The sequence below is a fragment of the Musca autumnalis genome, unplaced genomic scaffold (genome assembly GCF_047663935.1).
Source record: "Musca autumnalis isolate F117 unplaced genomic scaffold, ASM4766393v1 scaffold_2, whole genome shotgun sequence".
Classification (NCBI taxonomy): domain Eukaryota; kingdom Metazoa; phylum Arthropoda; class Insecta; order Diptera; family Muscidae; genus Musca; species Musca autumnalis.
Genome location: NW_027411755.1, coordinates 98,661,849 through 98,681,795, shown reverse-complemented (window position 1 = coordinate 98,681,795; position 19,947 = coordinate 98,661,849). Strand labels below are relative to the sequence as shown.

At 33.8% G+C, this 19,947-nt stretch overlaps 1 long non-coding RNA gene across 1 annotated transcript; it reads right to left on the bottom strand.

The window, feature by feature from the left end:
* Positions 1 to 17,623: 17,623 nt before the first annotated feature.
* On the bottom strand, positions 17,624 to 19,299 carry LOC141392980 (uncharacterized). The gene is made up of 2 exons (XR_012409938.1): positions 18,063 to 19,299; positions 17,624 to 17,990 (listed from the first exon to the last, which is right to left on the bottom strand). It is a non-coding gene; the product is annotated as an uncharacterized lncRNA (long non-coding RNA).
* Between the last annotated feature and the right edge of the window lie 648 nt (positions 19,300 to 19,947).

The window sequence follows — 19,947 nt, the reverse complement described above, 5'->3', positions numbered from 1 at the left end:
CAAGGACGAAGAAATTAGCATTGATAAAATGAAAATTCTAGGTAAATTATGGAAAAATCGATCGAAATATTAGTGAAACTGTAGGTAGAACATATTAGTCCACACAGAGAGTGATAATTAACTATAAACAAATCGGAATTTTGAAGTCAAAGCCCAGATCTGGACGGTCAAAACTCAGTTTTGGACGGTCAAAAATATTATCAGAACGGGAGGAGCGTAACATAACTAATATAGTTAAAACAAACAGCCCGATAATTACTTCGAAAATTGTGGAAAATGTAAGAATGGCATCCAAAAAAGTATTTGTGCACAAACCGCCAGAAAATTACTCCATAAAGCTGGATTTCACGGTATAGTCGCAAGGCGAAAGCCGTACATATCACTAGTGAACAGGCAGAAGCATATTGAATTTGCTAATGAATACATAAACAAGCCTCCAGTATTCCGGAATCAAGCCATATTTTCGGACGGAAACATGTTCTATATGTTTGCAATGAAAGGACTTCAAGCTGTTTGGAGAAAGCTCGAACAGCGCTTGAAAAACAAAATCTTGTTTTACACTGTAAAAAATGTCGAGGGTGCCATTTTGGTTTGGGGGTGTGTAGCAGCTTCTGGAGTGGGCCAACTTGTATTTATTGTATCGACAATGGACAAGTATGGTTACCTAAACATCATGAATCGCAATTTGAACCAAAATGCAGAAGAACTTGGTTGCAACAACATAACGTTTCGAAGCATACTGCTGAGATTGTAAGGTTTTGGTTCCTATATAATGCCCAGATCTGGGTTTTGACGTAAAAATTCCGGTTTGTTTATAGTTAATTATCACTCTATGTATAGACTAATATGTTCTACCTACAGTTTCGCCAATATTTCGATAGCTTTTTCCATAATTTTCCTCGAATTTTCCTTTTATCGATGCCAATTTCTTTGCCCTTGTTTTCCATTCTTGAAATAACTTACTTTTTTAAGTTAAGTGTGCAAGCGACCTCACATACTGACCAGTTGTGACGATATTGATTAAAAATGGGAGAAAACTGCAAAAAAAATTCAAAAAACGAACGGTATTATTGCAACGTGCAAAGTGAACGCAGACTTTTTGGGGCTCTAATTTAGCAGTTGTAACACTTTTTTACCGTTATCTTCGTAATAATAATATATTTTCTGGAATTTTTCTTTTTATTCTGGTACTAAAGAGTGTCAATAACATATTTATGAAAGAAAAACTGATCTCATTTAGCTATTTACTAAAATTTTAGCATCATTTTTGAAAAGTAGTAAGGTGAACGCAGACTTTCTGGGCTATGTGTATGTATACATATACAAACAGCTACCCCAGCTATTATTCAAGTTAGTTTTTTTATTCGAATTACAAGTGGAATTATTCGAATTTCAAATGGAATAATTCGAATTACAAATGGAATAATTCGAATTACAAATAGAATAATTCGAATTACAAATAGAATAATTCGAATTACAAATGGAATAATTCGAATTACAAATGGAATAATTCGAATTACAAATGAAATGATTCGAATTGCAAATGGAATAATTCGAATTACAAATGGAATAATTCGAATTACAAATGGAATAATTCGAATTACAAATGGAATTATTCGAATTATAAATGAAATAATTCGAATTACAAATGGAATAATTCGAATTACAAATGGAATTCTCGAATTACAATTGAACTGTTTCGAATTACAAATGGAATAATCGAATTACAAATGAAATGTTACGAATTACAACTAAAATGATTCGAATTACATCTGAAAAAGGTGTAGAGTTATGATGGAAATGAAGGCAGAAAATTGTAGAATGGTTGCAGAAAATTCCAGTAAAATGTTAGAAGAGATGTCTAGAAAGAATGAAGAAACTTCCAGACTTATGATGGAAATGAAAGCAGAAAATTTAGGATGTTTGAAGAAAATTCAAGAAATTTAAAAGAGGAGTTGGAAGAGAATTCTGGAAAAATTAACGAGAAACTCGAGAACATCACGTTAGTGATTGAAAAGTGAGTAGAAAACGTGGAGGTACAAATTAAAGAGTTGGATAAAAAGATTTTGTCTGTTGACGAGAAATTTCTGGCCCATGATGAGAAATTTGTGAACCTTGAGAAGAAAATGTCGGAACTGGAAATCAAAGGCGGTCCAGTGAGAGCTATCCATAACGCGTTAAAAATTAAGCCTCCAGTGTTCGAAGGCTCTACCTCTTTCAATGTGTTCAAATTACAGTTCGACAACGAAAAGGCCTTATGGCATTGAAGGGTGATGCTGCTGACGTATTACAGAGTATTCCCGCCGATTCTAGAAACAACTATGGAGAAATAATGGCTGCTCTTGAACGTAAGTACGCATGGTATAAGTAAAGAGGTAGGTTTAAATGAAAAAAATCTATAGAACCCTTGTTTTTCTTGAATTCCTAAAACTTCAAAATAAAAGCAACAAGTGGGTTTGTTTACAATGCATTTTTGGGCATTTTATAAAAAACGCGAAAAATGAATGAAGAGTTAAGTTTTCTCTGAATATGATAAACTGATTGTTTCAATGCAAATCTCACCAATTTCTTCCATACAAATGGTCTAAAAACAATTTTAAAAACCACTGAATTCGATTGTTTTCAAAATTGTTTGGCATATTATTCAAACACCACACACACATACACAGTTTGTTTATATTGTTTTGAAGTTTTAGGCATACTGGAATGAAAAATTTAAATTGACATAAAGCTTTGGCTAACCTTTCTTATTAAACCATGTAAGTACGGTAGTGAACACAAGCAAGAGATCTACCGAATGGAACTGAGGGGAAGAGTCCAGAAGCCAAATGAGACCTTGCAGGACTTTGCGGCTGAAGTAGAGCGGTTGGCGCAGTTGGCATATCCTGGAGAGACACATCCATTGGTGGACCGCATAAAGATTGAGACATTTGCTAGTGGTATTCGTGATCCAGAGGTAAAATTTGCGACGTATGCGGCACCAATAGGAACATTTGCAGAAACCGTGTCATTTGCCCTGGCCCAAGAAACCGCGAGGATGCTGGGGAAACCTAAAGCTTACAACGTGCGGAGGCTGGAAGTCGAGGACAACAATTCCCAGACCGTTGTCGATCTGATGAAGGATGCAATAATACGGGTAATAGATAAAAGGAAACGAGGTGCTGGCAAAACGAGAAAGACTTGTTATAACTGTCTGAAAACTGGACACATGGCCCGAGAATGCAGATTGCGGCAAGCAAGACCCAGATCCACGTCACCGCCTTCAAAAAGCGACGACCAACTGGTGGACAAGAATCTGGAGAAAGAGACATCAGGTGAATCAAATAAAGTGAATTCCGTCAATCACGAGCCGCCGCTGGCAGATGATGAAAACGAAGGTCCCACAGGTGGCACGTAGGAGAGTGACCACGAAGAAAGAAGTTATAACGTCGCGATTCCTGGAGAGAAAACAACGACGTCCAGAGGATCAAAAGGCCAAAGCAGATGGAGAAGAGGATACATCAAAATCGGTTGCCACCACTACGGAACGAGAACTGCGTCTAGTCAAGAGGAACAGGCTTCAGCGGGAGGCAGTGTTAGCAATGCCCATACCATCGAGGGGGAACTGTGCCTATTCGGGAAGAACAGACTTAAGCGGGAGGCAATGTTACGAATGTTTAAGTTAATTTAGTTTAATTTCCGTTAATTTAAAAATTTGAATTGTAACGTAAAGTTTTTATTACGCAGTTACTCTACTTAAGCAACAACAACTACCATGTAGAATTCTCTTCATCATTCTAGTTCTTACTTTACCTTTTATTAATGTGCTTTTGTTTGTTCTCCATAATCATGTAATTATCGTTTAGTTGCCATTTCTTATTTCTTGCATTTTTTGTTGTTGTAACTACGTCATTAGTGTGCTTGTCCACTTATAATTATCTTTCCCCATGTATGTGAGTATGGTTGTTCGCTTAGTGCGAATGTGCGTCTGTGTGTTCGCTGCACAGATTCGAGGTGTTGCCAGATGTTCTGGATAATTCTAGACCAAGGAGGTTTTGGGAATAAATACAGGTTGGAATGGCAACATTGAGTTAGTTCTGTTTTAAGCGTTGAACTGAACAGGTCGGTTAAAGAAGAGCTGCGTGCTAACTAGAGACAAGCTGTGTGCTAAGTAATTAAAGTCGGTTCCGAATAAGTGTAATAAAGTAAATAAAGCATTGTAGAAACGTAATCTAAAACAAACCCTGTTTTATTTGGTACAAATCGTACTAGGGAATAAAACAACGTCTACACGGAGATTAGTTAAACCTAATTCCGTAACAATATGTTAGATAAATTAAAAGGAACTTTGTGTTCCTTTTAAAATTTTAACTGCGCCCGAGAGTATGCTGCACAAAAAGCAAGTAAAAATTGTCAGCAAATTCAAATCAACCAATCAGATTTGAGAAAACTTGAGGTATACAGATTTTTTTGCTTGATATTGTCATATTTTTACAAAATATAACATTTAGTTTCAATGGAAGATGTAATAACAAATCCCTTGTAATGCGAACTTTATTCCTTACTTTTCTTAAAGTAAGGTATAGCAAAAATGGACTTTAAAAACAAGATGTAAGAACGGGCCATAGACATTTTGCAATTTATCTTCAAATTATCCACAACCGTCCATAGACAAATATTGTATTTTTTTGTGCAAGAACATGGTATAATTAAAAAATGTAACATCATTTCAAAAAACGAAGAGACATCCCTAAATTCCTCTGTACGTTATGCTTGGTTTACATTTACGAAATCCACTCGATTTCAACTGTCAATTCCTTTGCGTATACGTCAAATGAAAACTCATCTGAAATCCATTGGATTTCGTTTGTCGCTTAATCAATAGAATTGACAGTTGAAATCGAGTGCATTTCGCAAATGTAAACTTACTATTAGCCTGTCTGTAATTAAACTTGCAATTGAAACTATCCAACCATGCATGACATGAAAAAACAAAGACAAATTTTGTTTATTTACATTTATTCAATAAAATGTTTGTTAAGTTAAAAATACAGATATTGTGTGTAATAATATTGAAATGCATTCTGTTTAATCTAGCCTGAAGTGACAAGATGTTTAGCTGCGAAAGCAGAAAGTTTAGGTGGAACACTCGATCTAGAAACGCCTAATTTCATGCAATTTTTTAATGAAATTCATGCTAGTGTGGGCCGGGCCTTACAGCAAATTGAATTTAGTATATCGAAACAAAGACATAAATACAACAAGACATTTCTTTTGCTATCATTCTTCAGTGAATGGTTTTTGAATTTAACATAATGTTATGTTACGATATGGTGATATAACATTTTTTTCTTTTATACATTTTTACGTATTTAACCGAATTTACCGATCCAATTGACATGGAATTATTCTTGAATAGATCCTTGAATTCATATATTTCGTTTCTGATACCATTACGTGAAATGTTCCTCCTTGGTTGCGATTTTGAATTAACTGCAACCTGTTAAGGGGAATGTTTCTATACAAAGTTTCGTAAACATTTTTTTGCTGCATGCATTTTGTCAGGTCTTTATTACTTTGTCTTTGATCGAAATATATACCAATAATTTTTAACAGTGTATCGAAATATACACTATTGTTATACAATTTTTAAGAAATTTCAGTAAACATCAATATTTAAATAAATATTTAATTTTGGAACTCCTTTCCTTTAGAGGCACCTGGCGGAAAAAATCTGCATTTTCGCCACAAGTAGTCCTTCCGATCCTGATTCCAAGGGTGTATAACATTTGTCCAGGAAATGTATACTTCCCGAGATATAGGCCTCGAAAATTCCGGAAAATCCATAAAATGGACTTAAGTTAAATATGTGTAATAAACTCGAATTTTATGGAAATTTGGTTATTACAGGTATGTAAAGTTCTCCTAAATGCACTAGTGTAGGGAAAGTTCACTCTTCTCGAGAAATAAGCGACTAAAATTCCGGGACAATTTTTCGTATATTTTAATTAACGTTAAAGTATCAACAAAGTTGTTAATTCGTAAAAAAGTAAGTGCAACAGTGGTTTTAATCAACTAATAAAATAATTGCAATAAAATAATAAAATATAGTATTTTGTTCAGGTATATTAATGGTTACTTTACGGTAAGTAAATTATGTTTATTCTATTATGTTATGATTTAATATGTTGTTCTTAATTTAGCATTATTATCAGCTGTTATTTTAATTTCCACTTTATTACAATTTGTTTCCAATTGAAAATGGAATACATGTTGGAAAATAACAGTTATTTTCAACATGAGGTTGATTTTCGATTTGAAACACAATTGAGCAAAAATGGTTAACCAGTTAACATACCTCAGCGATCTTTTTTCCGGATGCCGAGATGGAAACCTTACTTCTCCCATAATAGAGAAGCTGCAGGAATGGGGGCTTATTCCCAAGGAGGGAATACTCAAATGCAACCGGAACCATCCATTAAAGTTGAGCCCTTACCCATGTTGTGACGGATGGATATGGAGGTAAGAAAAAATATAACTTTGTTCTTTTTTTCAATAGTAATCTTTTTTTCAGATGCTGCAAAACATTCCGGGGCCGTAATAAGGGCAAATGTGATGTCAGACGTTCCATTAGGAAAGGAACATTCTTTGACAAATCACATTTACCCATATATAAAATCCTCGTGTTTGTTTTCATGTGGACAAAGAGAAACGGTGGATTAAAAGACATCATGGAGGAAATTTCTATTGGATTTAAGGCTGCAGTGGACTGGAACAACTTCTGCAGAGAAGTTTGTGTCCATAGTTCACTGCAGACCCAAATTGAAATCGGCGGCCCCGGAATAATCGTTGAAATAGACGAAACAAAAATCGGGAAAAGAAAATATCACCGAGGACATCATGTTAAGGGCCAGTGGGTGTTCGGAGGTGTCGAACGGGATACAAATAAGAGTTTTATGTTTCCCGTGGAGGATAGGTCCCGAGACACCCTACTACCTATTATCAAAAAATACATAAAACCACAATCAATAATTATTTCTGACTGTTGGACAGTAAGTATTACTATATATTAAAAAATAAATAAATCAAAATAAAACATATATTATATTTTATTTTCAGTCATATCACACACTATGCGACGAGGGATACACTCACAAAATGGTGAACCACAAGCAACATTTTGTGGATCCAAAAACCGGGAACCACACAAATACAATAGAGGGGTTATGGCGCCATCTGAAAAGATCAATTCCGGAATACAACCGCAGAAAAATCTTTTTCGACGGATATATTCAAAAATTTGTCTTTTTAAGATGGTGCCGCGCCAATCAGAGGAATCCATTCTTGGAATTTCTCAAATTCGCGGGTCAACTGTATGATCCCACAAGATCTTCAGCTGACTCCGAATTAGAAAGACCAAGAATGGATTCCTCTTCCTCTAATGTATGGTTGGGAAGTGGATCCACGGATGAAAGTGATGTAGATACTGAAGAAACAAATGAAGATAGCTCTAACAGCGGCAGTGAAGATGAACCACCCACCAAAAAATCAAAAAAATCATACTAAATATTAAAATAATTTATGTGTTAAATACTTTCTTTAATTTTTTGTTAATAATTTTCATTTATGTTATATGTTTTGGTTTACGTTAAACTTTAAAAAATCTAAAGTAAAAATTAGAATAATTTAAATAAAAATATTGGCTTAATTTGAAAAAACCTTTTTCGGAACAAAATTTCATGTGAACCAGAATTTTTTCTATAAGCAGGCGGCTCTCGGGCGGGATTTTAAGACTTTTTCCTATGGGCAGGTAGAAATCTAAAAAATGGGAACACATTTTCCTTAAAATTGTATTTTTTCTAAGTAGCCGGCCTTCGGCCGGGGATTTAAGACTTTCTCCTATGGACAGATGCAAATCTCGGGAATGGGAACAGAATTTCTTTTAAATAGCATTTTTCTACGTAGCAGGCCTTCGGCCGGGGATTTGTGACTTTCTCCTATGGACAGATGCAAATCTCGGGAATGGGAACAAAATTCTTTTTAAATTGAATTTTTTCTAAGTAGCCGGCCTTCGGCCGGGGATTTAAGACTTTCTCCTATGAACAGATGCAAATCTCGAGAATGGGAACAGAATTTCTTTTAAATAGCATTTTTCTACGTAGCCGGCCTTCGGCCGGGGATTTATGACTTTCTCCTATGAACAGGTGGAAATCTCGGGAATGGGAACAGAATTTCTTTGAAACTATAATTTTTTTCTAAGTGGCCGGCCTTCGTCCGGGGATTTAAGACTTTCTCCTCGACCAAAAATTGTCTGAAACGGATATCGTACAAACATACTTGGGATCTAACACCATTATTTCGATGAGGCACATTTTTGGTCGTATCAAAGTGTAAATACCCTCTTTAGCCTAAAGGCTGAGGGTATAAAAAATGGAAAATAAAAACAAATGGTAGACACCTTCAATCGTTAAATTTAATCTTTTCCGCCAACTTCTTCTTGTTTGTCAAATCAGCTGACTTCTTGCAAGTTTATGCAAATTGCTGTTCGATAACAATCTGCAAATGTTTTGCTTCGAGAGAGTAAAATTGGTGGAGAGAAGTTACTAAGAACTTGCTGAGTGCTTGCAAGTACTTTTCACTTGCGAAGTTATCGTACACACCTAATGTTATCGTACGATCATGCCTCGTCCAAAAAATCAAATATTACGCGATTTTTTGATTTTGATGATCAAAATCAAACATTAGTATGCAACAACGAAAATTGTCATAAAACTTTACGTGGACATGCCGGTAATTTGGAGCGTCATCTTAAAACGCTTCATCATGGCCTGTATCAAGAGTACATACAAAGGAAAAATGAACAATCATTTAATAAAGAAAACAAAAATTCATTAAAAATTTCATGTACCGTCGATAAAAATAGTGTAGAAAATGCAATAGTGGAATTGTTTACTAAAAACGGCAGACCTCTCCGAATGACTGAAGATCGTCCCTTTAAGATATTAACAAAACCAATTTTCAACGCGATTAACGTTAAACTGAATGAACATAACGTTATGGAAAGGATTGTAAAATTTTCTTCTAATTTAAAGTAAGAAATCAGCAAAGAACTACAGGGAAAATTGTTATCTTTGAAAATAGATTCAGCAACTAGACTAAATGTAGGTGTTTTGGGTGTAAACGTCCAATACATCAGCGACGGTTCCATAACCATAAAAACTCTTGGAATAAAAGAATTGAAGAAGCGACATAAAAGTGACTATATAAAAAGTGTATTATTGGATATTTTGGATGAATACAGATTAGGTATAAATCAAATTCTAACCATAACAACAGATAATGCTGCAAATATGATCAAGACGGCCAACGACTTGAATCAAATGAGCTACACAGTAGATGCTGAAAACGAAAATAGCGTCGAAAATGAAGAAGAATGCATAGATCTAAGTTTTCATTTAGACAACGTTACTAGCATTCGATGTGGCGCCCACACCTTACAACTGTGTGTCAACCAGGGCTGCGGAGTCGGAGTCGGAGTCTGGAGTCGGAGTCTAGCAAATTTTGCTGGAGTCGGAGTCGGAGTCTGGAGTCGTGAAAAAAGCTCGACTCCGACTCCGGGCAAAATGTTTTTTCTACATTTATCAAAAGAGTTTTTATTTTTTTATGATAGAGAGATTAACTTTATTAACATTTTGATAAATCGTTTATTCATTTTATAGGAAATCTATGAGTAAACTTGTAAGCAAAGGATTTATTATATTTAGTAATGTTCCATGACAAAAGAATTATAATTGCATCTTTCAATATAAATCGATTCCTTAATATACCATCACATTTATGGCAAAACTTATATACACTCTGGAATACTAGTTTTAGATCTCACATATTTATACTTCACAATATAATGTGGAAAAATTATTATAAGTTTATTTTGTCCACAATTAAGGGGTTATGGTCACTTTTTGTGCACGAAAAATGAAATTTTTCATGAACTTTAGAAGTAATCTACCAATTTTTTCCAAAAGATATTGTTTTCATCTGATTTATAATACCTTGAGCCACTTTCAGATTTTTTTTTTTTTTGTTGAAAAATATTGCACAGTTTTCTGACAAATGGCCACCCACGAAACACTGTTTTTACTAAAGCAGTTTGCGGTGACCACTGAAGCTCGAAAACGAATAAACCGATCAGCATATGTTTTTGTGGGATCATTAAGAACATAATAATCGTGTATTTAAGCGAAACGAATTAAAAAATATGCATTTAAAAAAAGGGAACTGTAGAAGTCAAAATTTCGCTTTCGTAAAATCTGTAAGTAACAAATTACTGTTGGCATACCCATCTTCATATTTCGACAAAATAAAACGAAAAAGATATGTGACCCGTCCCACAGAGGGGAAATTTGTGTTAAAAGTTGATCAAAAGTCCTAGAAAGCTCATTTATACTTCGATTGATATAATATTTTGCACAAAGCTTATCTTCTGCACAAGGATTAATCCTATAGAAAATAATGAAAATCGGTCCAGATTTGGATGCAGCTTCCATATATATTCGCATCTGATATGAGATAAAAAACATTGAGCCAATTTTCAAACAAATCAGTACAGATGTATATCAGGAAAAATGTATAAAATTGTCTTTTCCATTTCAAAAAAATCAAAAAAATTTTTTGATGCTACATCAATGATTTTTGGTACATAGATTAAGAAAAAAAAATCAGCATTCCAAATCTGTTTTCGTTACTAACTTTGATCGTTGCGCGCAAAAGATATGACCGTTTTAATTATGATAATTAGAACAAATTCTAAAAAAATCGCGGCTTAATATAGTTAGCTGTTATATCCTTTTATCGTTAACTGAAATCGTAACCTTTGCGATGATGCAAAATATAATCGCGAAGTCTGAATGGATTCGCGAAAAATCAAATTTGTTAAAAAATTTCACGTATTTACAAACATATTTTTGAAACAATAGCGCTCATAGTTACGAAAAATATATAAAAAAATTATAACAGCATCCAGACATTTTGAGGAATAAAATGAAACCTAAGTTGTGAATGTTGGAGCTATAGTATTAAAGTTATTTGCAAAAATACGAAGAAAATATTACGAAAAAATTAAAATCATATTATTCTAATTTTATTTTTTTATGGTTTTATAGGAAAAGTTGGAGAAAAAAATGTTTGAGTTCTTCGGCATTTTCGTCAAAATTTCACGCAATAATGATGATATTCCGTTGTAACAAATTTTTCGCTTATAGTTTTCCTATTGGATAATATTATTAGAACCTTATATTAAATCACAAGGAATTCCAATTGTGGCATAACGTTCAAATAATGTTATATTGAATATTACAACATTTGAGACTCATATAAACCGCGTAATTATGAAAATGACATGATGCGCATCCGATTTTCCAACACAGCGAATCAATCCCTTTTATTTGATGTACAGTTTGTCAATTCTATTTGGCGGCCACGATGTAGCATCTGCTGCATATTAGGGTGCAAAATACAGTAAAATGGTCATAATTTCCGCGAAGTTCATTTACATTTTATGCGCATCCGATTTCAATAATCACCATTAAAAAATACATCCTTCTATGCCGTTTCAATGCGATCCATCAAGAACCGTGGATGTAGCATCGCACTTAATTTTTAGAAAAAATCTATTATATCTCTGGATTAGCGATAGTTTTGAAATATCTGTTTTCGCGCAGTTTAAACACGCGTATCGATCTATTCATTTAAGTAGAACTGACACATCCAAAACGCGTTTTAATATGCGATATTTTCAAAATAATTTTTTGCAAATTTTCGAAATTTGAGGGGTATCATATCCGCCGATCTAGTGGGTGGATTTTTACGCGTCGTGGCTTGTTAGATTCAGAACGTAAAAAAACTAAATTTACGCGGGTTTCCACGGAAATCGAATGACGTTTGTAAATTTTAAACCAAAAAAATAGGTTTTTGAGAAAAATTTACGCACAAAAATTTCGTGTTTAGGCGCAGATTACTGTGATCCTGTGAGGGCTACACCCTCATGTTATACATTAAAAAATGCGAAATCGCGAGTACTACAATCCAATAATAAGCTTTTAGGGAAATCCAGCTGCGCGTCCCGATTAGAGCAAAAATTCAAAAAACCCCATTTTTCAGGTTTCAAAATGTCAGCATCCGTTTGAGGTAGATACAGTGGATATATTAAAAAATCATACATTAGAAACTTCAACTTTGAAGTGTGCTCTTTAACTTCTCCTTTGAGCATTAAGCTCTACATTGTGTTGTAAAACCACTAATTGGAAAATAACATAATGAAACTCGTTTATTTCAACGATTTTTCCGATTTTTTTTTACATTAGTACGACCACAGCTTCCGCTCAAATTATAATTTTAAGAAATCCATCGGTGAATCAGGCTAAAACAGTTTATTTTGCCGAAATGCGGTCAAAAGTTATGGTATAGTAAAACTGATCGCGATTTACAATACCCCATACCTCAGTTTCAACATAAGTTAATTTTCTACAAAAAGCTTGATATATAGTCCCATATACATATATTTCATTCCAAATTTTATTTTTTGAAATTTACTTAAATAAAATTTTTCTCAATTCACATGAGAAAAGCCGTGAATATTTCTGAATAATGCAGACATATTTAATAGGTGTTGGTTTAGTTTGATAAATTAGAGCCCCGGTTATAACGCGGAGCAAAATTTAGTGTGAGTAAACCTTTCAATTCCATATACAAATATTTCATATTTTAGTTGAGAAAAATTAGATTTTTTCGGAATGGCGCAAATATGCGCAATTTTTTATGATTGAATCTGATATTTGAGGCTCAATCGCATAAAACATTAGAAGAAACTATGGTCGGAAAACGACGGGGAAATAGACTTTTTCACTATTGAAATTGTAGTAATTTTAAAAATGATCATAAACAATTTTCGTAAAGAGGATATGTATTACCATTATTAAAGAGCAAAGATGTAAAATCAATCTGAAAATTTTAAATGCTAATCTTGTTCGGAGACTGTACAAAAACAATAAATCTTGAAAAATATTAGTTTTCGCGAAAATAATGCCATTTTAATTTTCACCTAATTTAGTTAGTTTTCGAAAATTTACTTTTTGTTTTCAGTAAGGCTGAGTTCAATCAACTGATGCATTGGATTGGTTAATCTTACAAAGTCGAGGATGGTTATAGCAAATGTAGAAAAGAGTCTGGTTGCCGTTTATCAACATTTTTTCATAAAAAAAAAACGATTTTCATATTTTGAGTTTTGAGCAACTTTATGCCTATGTTTCCCTCTGTGCGTTCGTACAAAAAAAAATTTAATCAAACTCGTCAGTTCTACTTGTTTTTGTTTTAAATTGATAATCGGAGGGTATACTCGTACATATATTTCGGCAAAATCTACTGAAACTTTCTAAATTCTTTCTGTTGTTCTTCTTCTTTTTGATATAAGATACAGCAGATTCAATACGGAACATCAATTTTACATCGCATTGCATTACAAATTGTCTTAGAGAAAAGAACACATAAGCATATAGGGTCCTAGTATAGGAAAAGTTGAAAAATTTAGCAAATTTTATTAATTTTTAGTGGTATAGGAAATTACCCTCGGAGTCGACTCCGGAGTCGGAGTCGTGACAAAAAAACTGGCCTGGAGTCGGAGTCGGAGTCGAAGGAAAAATGGCTCGACTCCGAAACCCTGGTGTCAACGATGTGCTCAAAACAAATAATATCAAAGATAGCCTAGAAAAAGTTCGAACAATCGTAAAGAAACTGAAGACCCAGACCTATCTTCATCTCATAAAGTCGAGTGGGTTTAAAATGCCAATTTTAGACTGCGTTACTAGATGGAATTCCACCTATTCAATGTTAGAAAGGTTGATAGATTTAAAGGAATTTATAAACTTGATTAAAGCAGATCATCCATTTTTCAAAATACCAGACGAAACTTGGAAATTGATTGTCGAGTTTTTAAATGTCTTTAAAATTATTCACGACGCGTCTTTAAAGTTGCAATCGCAAAATCTCATCTACAGTGAGCTTTATATCCAAATCATGAATATTATACTGCAATTAGAGAGACTTCCGAGCACAGAATTATGCTCGCTTCTAATAAAATCTGTGAATGAACGGAAGAGTATGCTATTTGACAATGATTTATTTGTAACCGCTGTATTTTTGGATCCGAGGATTTAAGTTTCCTTAACTGCCGAAAATATTGTGAGAGCAAAAAATTGTATAAAGCAGTTAAATACGCGCATTTGGTCTTTGAAAGGTATTCCTTCTTAATGCCAAGTTTTTCTATAGGTAATTAATATTATACATTTTTCAGGAAAAATTGAGGAAAGTACAAGTTTTTCTGAAGCCGAATATTCTAATACAACATGTATGGCTGAATCGAGCTTTACAGACGATGCATTAGAAGCATATCTAAAAACTTTTGATAGACCTTCCTGCAATGAGCCAATAATAACAACTATCGATAGTGATCTCCTAATTTACGACAGAGTCGATCAGGAATAAATGAAAATATCATTGAATATTGGAAAAAACAAAACAATACTCTTTCAACAATAGCATTCGTTGTATTAGCAATACCATGCTCACAAGTAAGCGTGGAACGACTGTTTTCTTCCTTAAAATACATATTATCCGATCGACGTAATAGGTTAACACCAGCAAATTTGGAACATATTTTACTGACAAGAGTCAATGGCGTATTTATATATTAATAATTAAATATTTTAATTTATTTTTTTAAATTATTGATTTTGATTTTAAGTTATTGAAAATAACGTTCATTTAAGTTTTCTTTCTCTAAATGTAAGACATTCTTATATTAAATTCATTAAACCTATTATTTAAATAATTAAAATAAAAAATAAATAAGTTGACACCAAAAAATTTGGTTCATATTTTGCTAACAAGAGTCAATGGCGTATTTGAATATGAATATTAATAATTAAAAATTTTTTATTTGATTTTAAGTTATTGAATATAATTTTCTTTAAGTTATCTTTCTCTAAATGTAAAACATTCTTATATAATATCTTATAAAAAAATCGAAATACATATATGAAATTAACTAAATTCGGTTTTTAGCTTGTCTCAGTTCATTTACATATGGATATGCTAGAGGGAATGCGACAGACGGACCTACGCACTTAATTAGATCGACTAAGAATTTCCCATTAAACAAGAATATACATACATACATATATATTTTACGTGGTCTTTATTTCTTATTTCGATGACTTACAAACCGAAAAATAATCATAATATAACTACAAACTAATGTGAACGAATGAAAAATGAATCGTGTGTTGTGTGAAATGATCATTGGCACGGCACATTCATGCACACACACATTTGATAGCATAACAACCCAATAAAACAATCAACAACCACAGTGAATTTTATCAACCACTAAACGTTTTTGATTTATTTACATGTGTTTTGTACTATTTCGTTTTCTATCTGCTCTAGTGGAGTAGAGTACTTTTCGCTTTTCGTTTTGTTCGTACTCACGAATGTAAACAAAACGAAACTAAACAGCGAGCTCGGCCAACGAGGGTTATGTTTCGTTTTGTATTGTTCCTATGGGAAATACGAAACGAAACGATTGGAAATGTTATTTAAAGTATTTTTACGTACTCTGAAAATTAATTTTTAACTTTTTACGACCCGCTTTATTAAACCGTAAATGTGGTTACTGATTATTCTTCTTCTTACTTATTCTTAATAATCAAAACGAAATCAACGAAACTACAGCACTGATAAGTGCTATGTGTTGTTACTACACACAGCAGTATTACAGTGTTGGATATGTTGTTATTGTAAATTTCTTTTATTCTTTTTATGCACGGAATGGAATTGACCACTAAAGCTTTGTTCCTTTACTTTTTTAATTGTAAAAGTGGAAAAAAAGAAAGAGTGTCAAAATTGCTCTCTCATGAACATTTTTACCAGAAAAGTAATCTGGTAGCAATGTCATAAAGAAACATAAAAAACAATTTTCGTCTTTTATTTCACAGTTTTTAATTTAGTTTTGTCAGCGTTCGACTTTTTCTTATGTTTTTCGTCCATTTTGTTCTTCATTGTGAAATAATCGTCAAACAAAAGTCGAAAAATCAGTTCTACCATTTTTTACCTGCAGAAATTTCTCGGGTAGCCTGTGGTAGAAGAGAAAGGCATAGGTGATCTCTCTCCTCTCTCACTCTCTTAAAAATTGCTGCCAGTTTTACCACTTTGCCAGTTTTACCACTTCGCTTTGCAGGTAACAAATGGTAAAAATGGTAACCTCAGGTAAGTAAAGTAACACAGCTTAAATAACAAACGCTGTTGTTGTAAAAATCACTGCTGATAGTTACACCACACGTTGTATGCTTTTTTGCGCGTAACAAAAATAAGAGAATCGATTAAGTATTATTATTGCAAATTTTCGAAAGAGAATATTACAACTAACGCGGCACTATTGTAAAGCGATCGATGCATGTTTTTATTTTTGTGTTGTTATTGTATTGTTACACTGCTCACTTTCGTAGAAAACTGACAGTACGTACCTTATGTATTGATTATGCTGACGGAGCCAGGCGTAGTGGATGAAATCCTTGCTTGTTTTTATCCGGTAGGAATGGAACAAATGTTTAATCCAGCCTGAAGTGACCAGATTTTTGGCTGCGAAAGCAAAAAGTTTAGGTGGGACAACAAATGATGAGTGCACTGTATATTTTAGGATATGTGGAGAATCCACAATAAAGCGTAGCTTTGTTGTTGTTTACCTCGAAGAGGTTGTGTGGTGTAAATAAACGAAAAGAAAGGAAAACACAAGGGTTTTTAGTATTGATGTTTGGTATGTTTATTGAATATTTGCTCGTAAACAATAATTGTTGTTAGTATTGGTAAGTGGACGGAGTCCGTTAACGAAGTTCGTCTATACTGTTATGTTATATAGTTAATTAACCAAATTTTCGTCCTGATTACAAAAATGCAAAGTTCTTTGGGGGGAAATCCAAACTACCCGAGTTATAGGCTTTTGAAGTTCCGAAATTTCCATTGTTTATAACTTCGCCAATTGTGAACGGATAGCGATAATATGGATTCCATTCTAAAGCTTACGGAGTACACTATCATATATAATGCAATGTATCTCTAAATAGACGGCCTACGGAGGGGAATATAAGACTTTCTCCTGTGTAGGTGCAAATCTCGAACACGGGAACAAAACTTTCTTCTAAATTGTCAATTTTTTCTAAGTTTTCGGGAACTTCCAAGGACCATATCTCGGGAAATGTGGACATCTTTATATTTTTGTAAGCAGTCCTTTCAACACAGAATTTTGCGAAAAAAAAAACATATTTTATCCCAGCAAAAAGTTTGCATCCGCGGATGCAGTTAAATCACTAGAACAATTGCCGCTGGAGTACATCTTATCCTATGAATTTTACAAGAGCGCGCGCAGCTAGGATGCACTCCATTTTGCTTCCACGGCACACAGCTAGGATGCACTCCATTTTCGATCCAAATCACAGCCTTTGATGTAGTGTTTTGAATTGAATTTAAATGCAGTCTAAAGATGCTATAAAATGCAAGCCGTAGCAAATATCCCAAAATAAATAAAATACATTGCTTATTCGTGTAAAGAAGAATATTAACTTTTATTACATTAATACAAATTATAAAAACTCTCCATTAAAAAACTCTAACTCCACTTCAAAAATAATTTGCGTCTCGTAAATTTTAGCAATGTTCGTATCTTTAGTTTGTATTTCTTTATTTTTTTAAACAAATTCTTATAATTTTATACACTCTTTCTTGTGTTCAGAAAGAAACTGCGACTGTAGGGATCAAAAAATTGGCTTGCTTGGATAGGAATCTATAAGCGAGTGCTTCTAAAATGTATCGAGCGGAGTGCATTTTTCATAACTCCGTGTGGACTGCATCGAAAGATGTATTGAAATCATAACTCTGCATTGCACTACTTCCAAACTTTTTTGCTGGGATTCGTTGAAAATTAAAAACATTTATTTAAAATTAATCATCATATATGTTTGTTTATATACACATACATGCAAGGTGTGTCAAAATCGTTTTGACAATGAAGTTACGTCAATGCGAATACAATGCTATGTGCTGTGAGCGTAAAGCTGGAAACAGATACAACGTTTGGGTAAAGTTTTGTGTCGTTTTGGCCGTTTTTACACTGTTGGACATGATGCCGAAAAATTCAAATTCATTTGAAATATATGCCGACAAACAGATAAACGCTGGACTTTGGTATCGTCGTCGCCCTGTTGTTGTTTTTTTCTCGACGCCCAAGGCAAAACTTTAATCAAACGTTGTATCTGTTTTCAGCTTAAAGGTGTGAACAGAATTAAATACGCCGCTTTTTCACGCTCAGTTTCACGTAAAATACTAAAGGCCAAGTTCTACCTAATTCAAATGAATATGGCAGCATTTGAATTAGGTAGTGTTGCGAGGCCCTCGAACGCCCAAGTCCGTGCCCAAAAAAAATTTTGCGTGGAGGGTTTTAAGGGGAGACCATTTTTGCTTTGGTGGCGGTCTCAAATCCGCGGCCAAATAAAAATATCCCTAGCTTCCAATGTGCCGCTAAAGATGGGGAAGCTAGGGAGAGCTATATGGTAGTAAGGGGGGTTAGGATCTATGATTTGGTGGGCACTTGCTGCGGGTAACCGTATGTTTTTTTTTTTGGTTAGCCATGCCTTGTTAGTAAGTGGTCTGTTCCAGTCTGCAAGAATCTACTTATTTTTACTATTTTTTTCGATAACATAAAGGAAAAAATGTTATCGTAGTACAAAATAGTAGCTTCCTGCAGGTTCTGGAACAGAGCAAAGGTTAGTTGTTGTTGGGGAGGCAAATGTTGTGTTGCCTGGCATTTGGTGGGTGGCACATTTTTTTCCCACCAATGTGTTGTGGCAAAGATGGCTTTTGTGTGATGCCAATCGTTGGGGTGTCGTCAATTGTGGTTATATTACACCCTTTTTGCCTGGGTATGGTGGCCAGGACTTATCTCAGCAACAATATCACATGTGAAAAAGTGCAACAATATCACATGTGAAAAAGTGCAGGAATAGCCAAAACTCTACCAGTGAGTCCATATTCCATTCCAGGGAAAGTAATGTGTGTTCACTGGGAATGATGGCCAATTCATGCACTCCTTCACAAGAAAAACACCTGAAAAGAAAACGAGATTAGTAATGGTAAATTAATTTATTTTTATGAAAACATAAAAATAAATCAGAACGATACAGAATTATACTACCAAGCGAATAAAATGCCAAAAACAATGACAGTTGTCAGATGGCTATGAATGACATTCACTAGGGAGGGATAGCCCCAAATGGAACTTGTGCCATAGTGGAACTAAGCAAAGCAGTGATACGGTGTTACCGACATATAGTTGGGTACTCTTAGATAGCAGTTGGGAGAAAAATTATGGCTCTTATTTTTTGAGTGAATCTATATATGAAAACTGCACTAGAAAGGGACCATATAGGTTAATTTAGAGGAGGATAAATGGTGTCCGATTAGCAAAATGTCGATCAGTGGAAAGCTGCATTTGAGCAGTGAAAAGGTTATAAAAGAGAGTAGAAAGTTAAGAGAGGTTAATAGTTATAAAATTGGTGCTGAACGAGAAAAAACGTTCTTATTGAAAAATTGTGAAGTTTTAGTGGAAAATTTGTATGTTTATAAAGATATTTTACTGAAAAAGAACTGAAAATTTAAATAAAAGGTGATGCAGATTAGAAAACCAGTGCAAATAATAAATATGATTAAAAATATTCTTTAAATTAGGGTTGCAGTGGAGTTTTGTATGTATTTTTTCTTACGGTTAACACAGTGGATAAATCAATTAATAAGTGTTAGGCGAAAGCCATAGAGGTAATTAATAAAATGGCTAAATCTTTCTAAGGAAAATATTAAATTTCATAT